Source organism: Acomys minous, assembly GCF_964271855.1.
Source record: "Acomys minous genome assembly, chromosome: 13".
Classification (NCBI taxonomy): Eukaryota; Metazoa; Chordata; class Mammalia; order Rodentia; family Muridae; genus Acomys; species Acomys minous.
Genome location: NC_140495.1, coordinates 97754827 through 97767453, shown reverse-complemented (window position 1 = coordinate 97767453; position 12627 = coordinate 97754827). Strand labels below are relative to the sequence as shown.

At 44.1% G+C, this 12627-nt stretch overlaps 1 long non-coding RNA gene across 3 annotated transcripts in view; it reads right to left on the bottom strand.

The window, feature by feature from the left end:
• LOC311581577 overlaps window positions 1-12627 on the bottom strand; it is a 302265-nt gene that overhangs the window by 126227 nt on the left and 163411 nt on the right. The window contains exon 4 of one of the 3 annotated variants that reach the window (XR_014773804.1): window positions 4977-5144. The exons of the other annotated variants lie outside the window; for them this stretch is intronic. This is a non-coding gene — a long non-coding RNA (uncharacterized lncRNA). The remainder of the gene's footprint in view (window positions 1-4976; window positions 5145-12627) is intronic. 3 annotated transcript variants of the gene reach the window in all.

The window sequence follows — 12627 nt, the reverse complement described above, 5'->3', positions numbered from 1 at the left end:
GGGGGGAAGCCATTTGCTTGTGTGAGCTCCCACTTTCAGCTATTTTGTTAACAGAGCAGCAGGGATCTGGGTTCTGCTCCCACAGCACTGTGCTTAGCATTCTGTGCTCAGTAAATATTATTCAACCCACACAATAGACGCCAAAGTGCTGAAACCAAGGCTTATAGATTGGTAGGTGCTGTAGAGAAAGGAAACATCTTTTTCCTTCACCCCTCTTGGGGTGTCCTGCAGAGGCCCTGTGGATTAGGCAAATGACAAATTAACAAGAAACAAACAAACAAACAGAAGTTTACTAACATGAGCTTTGCAGAACCCACAGGAGTGCTAGTAATCTGTTTATCAAATGACTGTTACAATGCAATGTGTGCTTACATGCCATCTTAAGGACAGAACAGTTAATGTATAAGGGGCAAGACAAAGAAAACGGCTTTCGGTTTCCAGAGAAAGCAACATATTAGACAGCAAAGGAGCCGGGAAACTAATGGGAGACAGTTTTCTGCTCTGTTTTAGGGGATGGCTTTGTAAGGGTTGGTATGAAAATGCCTGTTGGCTCGTCTAGGTGTGATCAGAAAAAGGTCAAGAGTTGTCTTCATTGGTTAACTTATTTCTGATAGAGAACGGAAGGTAGGCATCTTTCCAGATTTGGGCCCCGAGTTTAGGCAGAAAGCTTTTCATGTGTCTCTTTCTCAACTTATTTCAGCTGAAAGAAGTCATTGCTGCTAAGGTGGCTCACTTGGGTGTTGGCATCTTCAGCTACCATTTACCGCCACACTTCTTTGTTTTCTACCTATCAACCCTGTGCTTTCATCTTCAGTTTAAAAAGCAGTCTTTCCTGAACCGAGTGACTTTGCATAAAGTAGGTAACATATTCTTTCACAAGTATACCCTAGGCATATTGTCCCCGTATTCCAGAGCTGTGTGACCTACAACATGTCTAAATGCAAAGTAGCACACTCAAACTATAAGGGAGACCCAGTGCTCCGAGACTCTTCAGTCTCTTCCACAACTGGCACTTATAACCTCCCAGTGCCCAAACAACCTATGGAACGGCGCTTCCCAGTGGATTCAGGGTGGGTTTCCCCCACTTCAACTAGCCTAATCTAGACGATCCAGATGACCCATCAGAGAGTCAGAGACATGCCCGAGAGGATTGTCTACTAAATCCCTTCAGGGTGACTGTAGCAGCACACCAACCTGAGAGGAGACTCTCAGGACAGGGTCCAGGTGATGAATTTTAACACTGTCCCAGGGGTGGTGTGGGCAAGCTGCTGAATCCCTGGCATCCTATTAAGACAAGGTGTGAGTTTAGAAAGCCTACAATAGGTGATTTGAAAATGAGTGAATCTCTCTAGAGACGCACATAGAATCAAAACGAGCAAACAACAAACAGAATGCACAGCACGAGAAAGGAAAAGGTTGCAGAAGTGAAGAACAGAAAGATAGCCATCTTAAGAGGCACCAGCCCTAATTAGGTACCCTCTGTATACCACCTATTACAGGTAGAAGCTTAAAAGTCAACTGGGAGCTTGATTCTTACTGGCAGGAGAGGTAGGGAAGAGACACTTGGGGACTAAGAAGAAGATGAAGAGCTAAAAGTGACTCCATCTTTGGGTGCTTCACTTCTCCAGGCTGAGATCAACCTTACAGCCTCTTCTAGCTGCATGGATGCAGTATATATATTCTTTATTTTAAAGCATGCTCTCAACCTAAATAAATAAATAAATAAATAAATAAATAAATAAATAAGCAAAGGCCTACTATACCTTGGCTTCTCTAAATCAAGATTATGAGACCCTAAGACATAGGTGACATGGTAGGGGTTGGGCAGGGACTGGCTGTCAAACTCTGCTGGGCCACAGATCCCTCACCGCATCTGTGTGTCTTCCCTTTAACCTTCCCTGCCTGAGTGCCCAAGGAGGTCGGGTTCGGAGGAGGATCCTGGCAGCTCCATCTTGGTTCTGGCTGCGCAGGCAGTGACAAAGCTTCAGCACATTTCTGCTGGCATCTCAGGAGTCTTTGCCTGTGGTGTGACCACTAACAGGACCCTGAGCTTGGGGCTGTAGAGAAAACACTCAGTGGGTATATGCCAGCACAGGGCAATCTGTAGGCTTGTCTCTACACCGAAAGCTGGAAAGCTATCTCTTAAGGCAGCCACTGGGGAGGGCAGGCACAACACAGGGCTGAGCCAGCAGCGAGGTTAGTGAGGGGACTGAGAATGACACTGGAGTGATGGAGAGACTAAAGAAGCCTGCCCTTTTGACTCTCTTGTCCTCTCCCAGGACTTTGCAGGCTCCCTCCGGATGGCTGGGTGCCACAGCAAGCACTCTCCTTGAGTCCTAGCTAAGATGTTTGGGAGCTACCCGCATAGATCATTTTCTTTGAATAAAGAGCAATCACACGGCACCGCCACATTGCTCTCTTCCCCTCCCATGTCAGCTAGGCTGGCCTGTCTGTCACTGAGCTGTTTGAGCTCAGTGTTTTCTCCTTGCTAGCAGCCTTGGTATAAGGAAGGAGGAGTGGAGAAGTGTTTGTGGAGCGGGAGTGTAGCCCTCAATTAGGCCAGGCAATCGGAAGCCTTAATGGAGGAGTGCCTGTCAAAACACAGTGGGGGGTCTGCTAACCTCTGAGGCTGCTTGCTTGCTGTAAGCAGGAACCATAAGGCAACAGGGGGACAGGAATGGATGAGTCTATTTCTTATGCCTCCTTGCCTTTGAAGAGTTTGACAATATTGCCAAGTCTTTTGTAGGAAGGGAGCCCTGGAGGATCTAGCGGCAATCTTTCTTGAGGAAATATCCAGACTTACATAATCAAGAAATGATGATGATGATGAATAATAATAATAATAATAATAATAATAATAATAATAATAATAATGCCAATACTGGGGACTTGGGGCTATATATATTTAATGCAGGAATTCAAAGCACAGAGGTTTCACAGAGGAGAAGGAAGAAAACAACAACAGAAACAACAACACCCAAACACATTACTCAGGGAGGAGCTGAAGGCAGCATACGATAGCTGCCCCAACCCAATCTTCCAATGGACAAGAGGCAGCAGCAGAAATCCATTTCTTTGAGCGTTCTGCCAGGAACAGAAACTGCGACATCATCCTCTTCATGCTGGACTGCAGTACAAGAAACACCCTTAGTGCGTGCCGGCGGGAATGTGGGGAGCCAGTGACTGTCTTGGGAGGACACAAAGTACAGCTGCATTTTTGTCACCTCTAGCAGAGTGGTAGTGTCTGACAAGGAAGGCTTTAAGGCTGGCACAGCAGGGAGCCGCACCTGGCTGATGAGTGATGTCCACCTTGGCTGTGGAAGGATGCGGACAAGCCTCTGCATGCCCCATGCTTCATTGCTCTTTGATTTTTCTATCTAGTTACATTGTTGCCTTTTTCACGAGCAATAACGTCGCCATTGGATTCTGATCGTGTTCAACCGTGGCTGTGGAAGGTTTTTAGAGAAAGGAATGGCAAAACAGGTGGCAGCTATACATTTTCTAGATCCTATGGAATCAGGCAAATTCATGAGTCAGGTGACATGGAACTGCTCTGCATGCCATCCCAGACTTGCCTCAGTTACCAAAGTGCCTACAAAACTCATGCCAGAAAGAACAACTTTATTTTTAGGCTCACCCTCCCAAAATTAAGCCATCAAAAGTTTTATTTCCAGGGCTCAAGGAAAAATCTTAGGGATTAAGTCTCCTCTCAGGAGCCTGACACAAAGCATCTCCCGAGCAGGACTCCAGCTTCCCAGTGTGTCCTCAGGCAGTGGTGACACCTGCGCAGGGTATGAGAAAGAGAGAGTGGCTGGAAGCAGAACCTTGCTCCCAATGTCTTAGTGCCTGTGGGAGGAAAGATGCATCCAGACAAGATGACTCAGGGTTGGAATCCAGATAAAGAACCAAGTGGAAGGGCAGGGGAGGCAATGTAGAAAAAGAGACAGAACAGAATAGGGGAATAACTGAAATCTTTGCTGCAAATAGCCCCAACTCTACAGAGATGTGAAATGCCTTTGTCTTTAGAGCCTAAAATAGATTAGATGATATCACCCCTAAACACACCTATCTTCTCATCTATGGTCCCCCCTACCTGACAAAAGTGACTTTGGAATGTATTAAGTACTTTTCAGACGGTGAAAATATTCTCCGTTAGCTGACTGAGCTCAGAGTCATCACAAGGGAAGCAGAGCGGTTGTAGTTAGTGAAGGCAGTGTGGTTGTCAAGGCAGAGGTCATAGAAACACAGGGTACCATCAAGAGGCTGGGAAAACAAGGATAGCTTCTTCCCTAGAGCCTCCAGCAAAACACTGTCTTCAGGACCCATCTTAGACTTCTGACCACCGAAATGGTAAGAGCAGATGTGTAGGAAGCTTTATGTTATCAAGTCTGTGGAAACTGAGCAACACCTGCCCCCTGGCTTACTTCCAAAGTCCTGGTTGGCCACATAGTTTCGTTCCCATGGATACCTAGCTCTTTGGAGATGGGTGTCACATGGTACTTAGAAAGAATGTGCCTTAGTTACACATTTTCATGACTTTAGCAGCATTTTCCTCAGGGCAAATTTTATCCAGGTGAAAGGACTTACAGGCACAAGGAAGTCAATGCGAGGCTCTGCACATGAGGCTGCCAGCTCGGCACCTCTGAGGACTCTCACTGTCCTGGGCAGAAAGAATCCTTAGGATAGAGACTTCCTGAATTCTTGCCCTCATGAGATGTACTTGCTATAATAGGGGCAATCAAAGTACTGAAGCTATATTTATTTATTCTTTTGAAAACATTAAAAAAAACTTCATCCAGTTATTTATTAATGGGGAAGCACACTTGGAGATCAGAGGCCAGCTTGTGGGAGTTGGTTTTCTCCTTCTATTCCTGGCATCGAACTCAGATCCTCAGGTTTGGCAGCAAGCATCTTTACCCTCTAACCCTTCTTGCCTTCTTGTATGTATGTATGTATTTATTTATTCTGAAGTTTACCTTTTCATTTTGCAGTGTTGAGATTAACTCCAAGACCGCAAGCATGCATAGATAAGTGCTGGCCCACTGAGGTATGCCTTGAGCACCGACGATTTTAAATACCCTCTGTTGACTTTCCTATGTATCGGTTAAGTCGCCGTGATAATGGTTTCAATATCAGCCCTTCATCTGTGACATTAAGAGAAAGAAATGACTTTAGTTGGGCACATGGACTGAAATGATTTATGTCTTTGGAAGCTTAAGGGGAATAGAGTGAACACACTTTCCAAATAATTTATGAGGCCAGGGTGGGGCCAGAAACCTACCAGTAAAGTGTACCACCTGACAGAGTAGCTTGCAAGAGAGCAGTCTGAGACATAGAACTGAGAGATGTGTGAATGACTTAAAGAGGAAAATTTGGGTGGAGGGAAATTACTATGCAAATTTCCCCCAAGGAAAATGATGTGTGTAGAAAAATGCTGAAGGGTATCACTAATTTTTGAAAAAAATACAGTCTTTGAACTGGAAGACAAAATATTTTTCCTTGCTATATAGATCCTTGATATGATTAGTACGGAAGAATTTAATTCTCTCTTTTCTCTTCGGTTTGAGTCTTAAAACTGTGTGTAAAGGGTATGTTTTACATTTATTTTTAGAGAAAGGTCATTTTCATGAGTGGGTTCCTAAGGAATATGGTTAGATGGCTGGACTGGGTGACTTTCTTTATATATATATATATATATATATATATATATATATATATATATATATATATAAATTTTTTTTTAATTCAAATTAGAACTCAATTGTTATCCCATCATTTGTATCCTCCTGTTCCTCTCATCCTCCCGTTTTAACCCTATTCCCCTCCCCTAGGTCTATGACTGAGGGGGACCTCTTCCCCCACTATATGGTCATAGACTATCAAGTCTCATCTTGGTAGCCTGCTTATTCTTTCTTTGAGTGCCACCAGGCTTCCCCACCAAGGGGAGGTCATCAAATATGGGGCACCAGAGTTCATGTCAGAGTTAGTCCCCGCTCTCCACATAACTGTGGTGAGTGTCCTGTCCATTGGGTAGATCAGGGCAGGGGTTCGATGTGTACTACTTGGGTGATTTTCTATGAAGACAGCCTTAGCTTGTCACACTGAGCTTTTGAGTTTAAGCACTGTTGAACCCTGGCTTTCTAAGCGAGAACTGAGACGTAGAATGAGTAGGGGACATGGTGTTAGTGTTGTGGGGAGAAGTAAGGGCCTAGGTAGACCTTAAGTCTGTTTCTTGCTTGTTTGGCCATAATGAAGTGACAGAGCTTCTTTCAATGTTGGCCCCCAATGGTAATCTTAGGGGACTGTTGAGGAGTGAAGTGAGACGTGTGCACTTTTATCCCATGACTGGCTCACCGTAGGACTCAGCACATGTCAGCTCCTACTTTTGTCAAAAGCACATTGAACATTGTTAACTTCTACATTAACATTTCCTGTTGATATGCAAACTGGCTTTTCAATGCATACAAATGGAAGGCACTGGGAATTCTTAGGTTCTTCCATAGCAATGATTAGAAATTACAGATTAATTAGGCAGCCAGGGGGCATGATTAACCCCTCTGGCTTTTGGTATGTTCTTCTATAAAAGGAGGGCGTGGAGCTAAAAGTCCTTTAAGGCTTCTTCCTGCTCTGTTACGATTCTTTTTTTTTTTTTTTTTTTCTTACATTGAAAGCCTTCATTTAAAGAATGACTTCCTGAAATTTTAATCTTTTGTGTGTGAACTGCAGTCTACTTCCTCCAGCAACCCACTGTTCCCGATGAATCTCTGGGAACAAAGCAAGAAAGACGTTGGTGTCTGGCCAGTTGCCTGCCTTTGTGTCCTGTAGCCAAGGCTGGTGGGCAGTGTCTAATTGCTTTTGTTGCTGCTCAGGAAAACTGTATTTGTCTTGGAAACAGACTACAGGATGGCACGGTGTAGAAGTTACAGAGGAGAGAGCCAAGCAATTCAAAGAGAGTAATGGCTGGCTAACTTTATGATAGAGGAATTGAAGACTGTGCCTGACTAAAGCGAGAAGTAACTTTTTGTCTTATGGGTGACTGTACCATGGCTGCCCAGGGCTACCAATTATGGTGCCACCTCATCTAACCTCTTCCCCTGTCTCTTTTCCCTCTTGCTACAAACATGCCTGCCAAATATTTCATCCCCCTAGGGCCTTGCTTCTGGTTGCTATGGCAACTGCTAAGCTACTCCAAGCTAAATGTGCCCTCCTGCCTTCTCAAACTAGGGAGACTTCAGGAGACAGTCTCTTCCCAGGAATGAGATGACAGTAAAGGAAGAATGTTAAACTAAGATTGAAGACAGACATTTTGAAGCAAGCAATCTAGACCTCTCAAATCAGAATAGGGAGCCAGTCTTCCTGCCTACCTATGCAAAGAGCCAATCAATACATCCCTTGTTACTCTTGCACTGTTCTTTATGAAACATCTTTGCCTATCTGCTGTGATCAGAGTGACATGCCAACTGTGGTCTGTCCTCTGGGGAACTGCTGAGTGCAAAGACTCTATAGTAATATTCAAATTCAATTAACCAGTGTTCTTTCCTCGCCTCTAACTAGTACAAGCTGCAGAAAGAGAGGGTCCCATGTAAACAGGAACAATAGGAAATCTATAGCAATTTCTTGACCTGTATCTCACAACAGGAACAATAGAAAATCTATAGCAATTTCTTACCCTGCAGCTCACTAACATCTTTCTTACTTACAGTAGGGACTGTCAAAATGCCACTCCCAAAGCCATGTGATTTTGGGAGCTGCTAAATTTAGAAGGGGGAAGCATTTCAGCATCATGGAAGGGTTGGGGGCTCTGACATGGGATTATCGTAAGGTGGGATAGCCTTGGGCAAAACTCCACAAGCTCTTATCAGTTTCACAAGCTGCTTAGCCTACTTCTAGAATGTCTCATCTCAGGCTGACAAACCCTGTGCCTTCTCAATCCTGTTTACAAGTTGGCATGTACTTTAAAAGGGTAAAAGACCAACAGCGGTCTAAAGCACTACCCACTAACCCAGGTGATGTAAAGTTGTTATCCCCGCTTTGGGGAAGCAGAGCAGGAAGAGGACAAGTTGGAGGCCAGTCTGGGCTACCTGGCAAGACCTACATTGTCTCAAAACAAACAAACAGAACAAAGATGTAATCGGGCCCCAGAATTACATAAATTTGGGACAACAACAATTAAAAATAAATCCTAAGCAATTTCTCATCCCATCCCGCGCGTCTTACTAATTTCTTTCATACCCAAGATAGTTTATTGTCAAAACCACTTTTCTAGAAAACAGAGTTCAAGTGTTATAATCAAAATGGTGCAGGGAGGAGTTAGAGCTAGAGATGATGTAGTAGCTCAGTAATGCAGGTCGTACTTACTCTCTCCAACCCTGAGTACACACACACACAGACACACACACACACACACACACACACACACACACACACGTGCACACACATACACACACATCAATTTGGTAGAAAATGGAAAAGATTTTAAGTAAGTGGCACACACCTTTAATCCCAGCACTGGGAGCCAGAGGCAAGTGGATCTGAGTTCAAGCCCAGCCTTATATAAGGAGAGATGGCCAGCCATGATGGCCAACCTCACCACAGGCTAAGAACAGCAAGGCCAGCCATGATGGCCAACCTCACCACAGGCTAGAAACAGCAGGGCTAGCCATGATGGCCAACCTCACCACAGGCTAGAAACCGTAGGGCCAGCCATGATGGCCAACCTCACTACAGGCTAGGAACAGCAGAGCCAGCCATGATGGCCAACATTACCACAGGCTGGGAACAGCAGGGCCAGCTATGATGGCCAACTTCACCACAGACTAGGAACAGCAGGGCCAGCGAGCCCTGGGCTGAAACCCCTGAAACTATGAGCTGAAATTCCTCTGCCTGCTTCTCTCATGTATTTGTCACTATGACTGCAAAAGTAAAACATTAGAGGATATCAAATTTGACTGGATGCCGGGTGGTTAGATATTGACGGTAGGGACTGACTACCTGTAAACTGACTTTACAGAATTCTTGTTAAAAATCAGGTGATACAAAGACAAATACCAATATTGAGGCCTAACAGGGGCCCTATTACTGTTTGTCAAAGAGAGAAACTCAAAATTTTAGAATACTAATAATCCATATAAAATATCAATAAAGGGAAGAAGATTATGAAATTAAAAGAAATAATGTATTTGTGGGAAAAACTTATTCAAATCTTTTTTCCATGTCTGTCTGTCTGTCTGTCTGTCTGTCTGTCTGTCTGTCTGTCTCTGTCTCTCTCTCTCTCTCCTTTTGTCTCTTTTTGCCATTGAAGTTCTATTTATTTTCATACACCATTCAGGTACTTGTTTCAATAAGAGTCCCATCATGTCTTATTGTCTTTCTTTGTGGTGCAAATTAGCTCATTTGGAATAGTTCTACTTAATTTTCAACAATGTTTGCCTCTGTTGCCTGTGTTTTAGGTGTCATTTGAAAAAAAGATCACTGCCAAAATCATTGTCAAGTCTGTCGCTGAGCAGGTATGGTGGGCCATGTCAATAATGTCAGTATTTAGAAGCTACAAGCACAAGGATCAGCAGTTCAAGGTCACCTTGGGCCACATGGAAAGCTCTAGGTGATCTGGGTAACATAAGAAATTTGTTCTATCTTCTTCTAGTAGTTCTGTGATTTCATGTTTTGGCCAACAGTTACATGAAAAGATGTCCAGAGTCATGAGGGGCTAAAAGAAACCTAAGCAGATCAGGAGATACTAAGATGGCTATTGTCAAAACCTTTACAGGGTAGTGTTGGTGAGGGTGTAGAAAAGATAACCCTTGTACACTGTTGTTGGAAGTGTACATTGGTTTAGTCATTATGGAAAGCACTACAGAGATTTTTGGACGGAAAAAAAAGACTCCCAAAAGTTGTCCTTGTTCTTCACACATACACTATGGTTTACTTGCCTTCCTTCTGTCCTCACAAAAATAAAATGAAATATAACAGAAAATTTAAAGTTAAAGACAGGACTGCCGTGTGATCCTTTAACCCCAGTTCTGGGTTGTAATGGAAATGAAATCACACCTGGGAGTTATCTAAACAACATAGTCATTACAGCGTGTTTGCCACAGCTAGGATGGGGAGGAAATCTAAATGTCTTTTTACAGAGCAATGGATAAAGAAATTGTGATCTGTATACCAGCCTTTAAAAATAAGAATAACTAGTGTCATGGCAAATGGCTTTTATCCCAGTGCTGAGGAGGCAGAGGCGGGAGGATTTCTATGAGTTGGAGGCCAGCCTGGTCTACATGGCAAATTCTAGTATAGCAAAAAAACCAAACTAAAACAAAACACCCCCAAAACAACCCCCCAAAAACTCAACCAACCAACCAAACAAATAAACAAGCAAGCAAACAAACAGAATGCCCTGCCATTTGTCACAACATGGACGAAAGCAGAAAACATCATGCTAAGTGAAGCAAACCTCACTTTAAAAAGTAAAATGCTGCATAATAGAAGATGCACATGGAGTTTTAGGATGTCAATTTCAAAAGGAAACTTTTCAGAGTCTCGCAGAGGCAGAGGGTATGTGGTTGGAGGACTGAGGCTGTGTTGGAGCCTACGAAACTGCAGTTACTCAGCATGCTTAAGTTCTAGAAAGCCAGTGTGCAGCATTCCATGACAGCCACTGCACTGCTACTGAAGGTTACTAAGAGAGTTTGCTCTCCATGCTCTCACCTCACAAACAGGCAACTATGCAGAGATGGGTTGCTAGCTTTTTATGTCCTTGTGTTTCAAAGTTCCAAGCTGCCCATCTTCCGTGTGTATAACTACTATACAAACACGGTGAAGGACTTGTTTATTTGATGCGTATTTACTGAGTCCCCAGTGGCGTTCTGACACGTGCTGAGGAGAGTAGTGAAAAGGAGGGATGAAGCCTTTGACATTATGAGCCCCTCACCCTAACCCTCCACATATTGGGTGGAAAGCAAGAATAGACACACTCACACATGCTTTGGGGTACCAATCATCCTACCTTAGTCTTCTGAGAGCTGTGTACCATCATGCTAGGGACAGACATCTACAAATAAAGTCATGTAGGAGGAATCCTGTGAGGCTCTGTTGGGAATTATCAGAGATTCATCCCCAGTTTGTTGGATTGTTCAGGGTGGAGGGGAATTTTCTGTTACCTATAAAATGGTGTCAATGGATAGAAATTTACTCTGGTAGATGTAAGACTGACTTTGAACTTGAGGCTGGGTCTAACTGAAGGGTCAACCAGGCTGTGCAAGCATTTTTTTGGTGTGTGTGCCAGGTACCACTCTCATGAATCTCCTGGTCACGTGGCCATTTCTCATGTCAGCCAATGAAGTTGTTGCTATTCTGACTCATCAGATACTTGGAAACTGCTGTGCTAAAGAGTACAGACATCTCACTTTGGCCCACAAGTAGAGTCAGATGAAAGCCTGGCATCTCCACTGATGCCTCACTTCGGCCCATAGGTGATCCTGGCATCTCTACTGTCTTTTCATATCTGTTTAACTCCCCTTGACTCCGCCTAGGCATGTAAATTGTTCAAGGGGTGTTAGTATGTCTGACACTCTGCCCCCTCTCCCCATCTCATCTCCTTCCAGAGCTGAAAGTGCAGAGAGAAGCCATTGTCCTAAACCTGAAGGTAACAGATTCCAAGACCAGCAGAGGCCTTACAGAACCAGGCACATCTAGTTAGGGTAACTATCCATGAAGGTGAGGCTGCACCCTACATCAGAGAGAAGACTGATCTCCTACTGTGACAACAGTCACAGTAAAGAAGGCTGAGTGTGATGGCGCACGCCTTTACTCCCAGAACTTGGGGGGCAAAGGCAGGTGGATCTCTGTGAGTTCTAGGCCAGCCTGGTCTACAAAGTGAGTCCAGGACAGCCAAGGCTATACAGAGAAACAAACAAACAAACAAACAAACAAAAACCAACACAGTGATGAACCAGAGCACACTTTGGCCAAGCTGACATCGCACATGCCTATGCTACAGGCCACTTCTTCCTCCACTAAGACCATTGGGCTCCTTTACCTGTACTTACACACATGACCACACAGATTAAATCTCTTTTCTTTGCATTTTATCATTGCTTATCTCCTCGTTTCATTGGGATACGTGGCTGAGATGAACATATTAGGATTTCAGGAACTCCCTTCAAGCAATACAGAAGTATAGGCTTGAGGAATTTCAGCAGCTTGACCCAGGATAACAAGGGGCTGAAACAGTTAGAACAGGATTCACCTACCAGGAGTAAACCCTCCAGGTAGTACCATAATGCCTTGCGAAATACACCCACCTACAAGTCTTTATTAAAACCTGAAGCATGTGTCCCAGACTCTAGGCCTCATCTTCACCCACCAGAAACTTAAGTTGTAGCAGTGGTTCTCAACATTCCTAACACTGTGACCCTTTAATACACTTCCTCATGTTGGGATGACCGCCCCCGCCCCCACTGCCAAGCATAAAATTATTTCATTGCTAAACCATAGCTGTAATTGTGCTACTGTTATGAATCATAATTTAAATGCCTGATAGGCAGGATATCTTATATGAGACCCCGTGAAAGGGTCATTTGACCTCCCACCACAAAGGGGTCATGACCCACAGGTTGAGAACTGGTGAGTTAT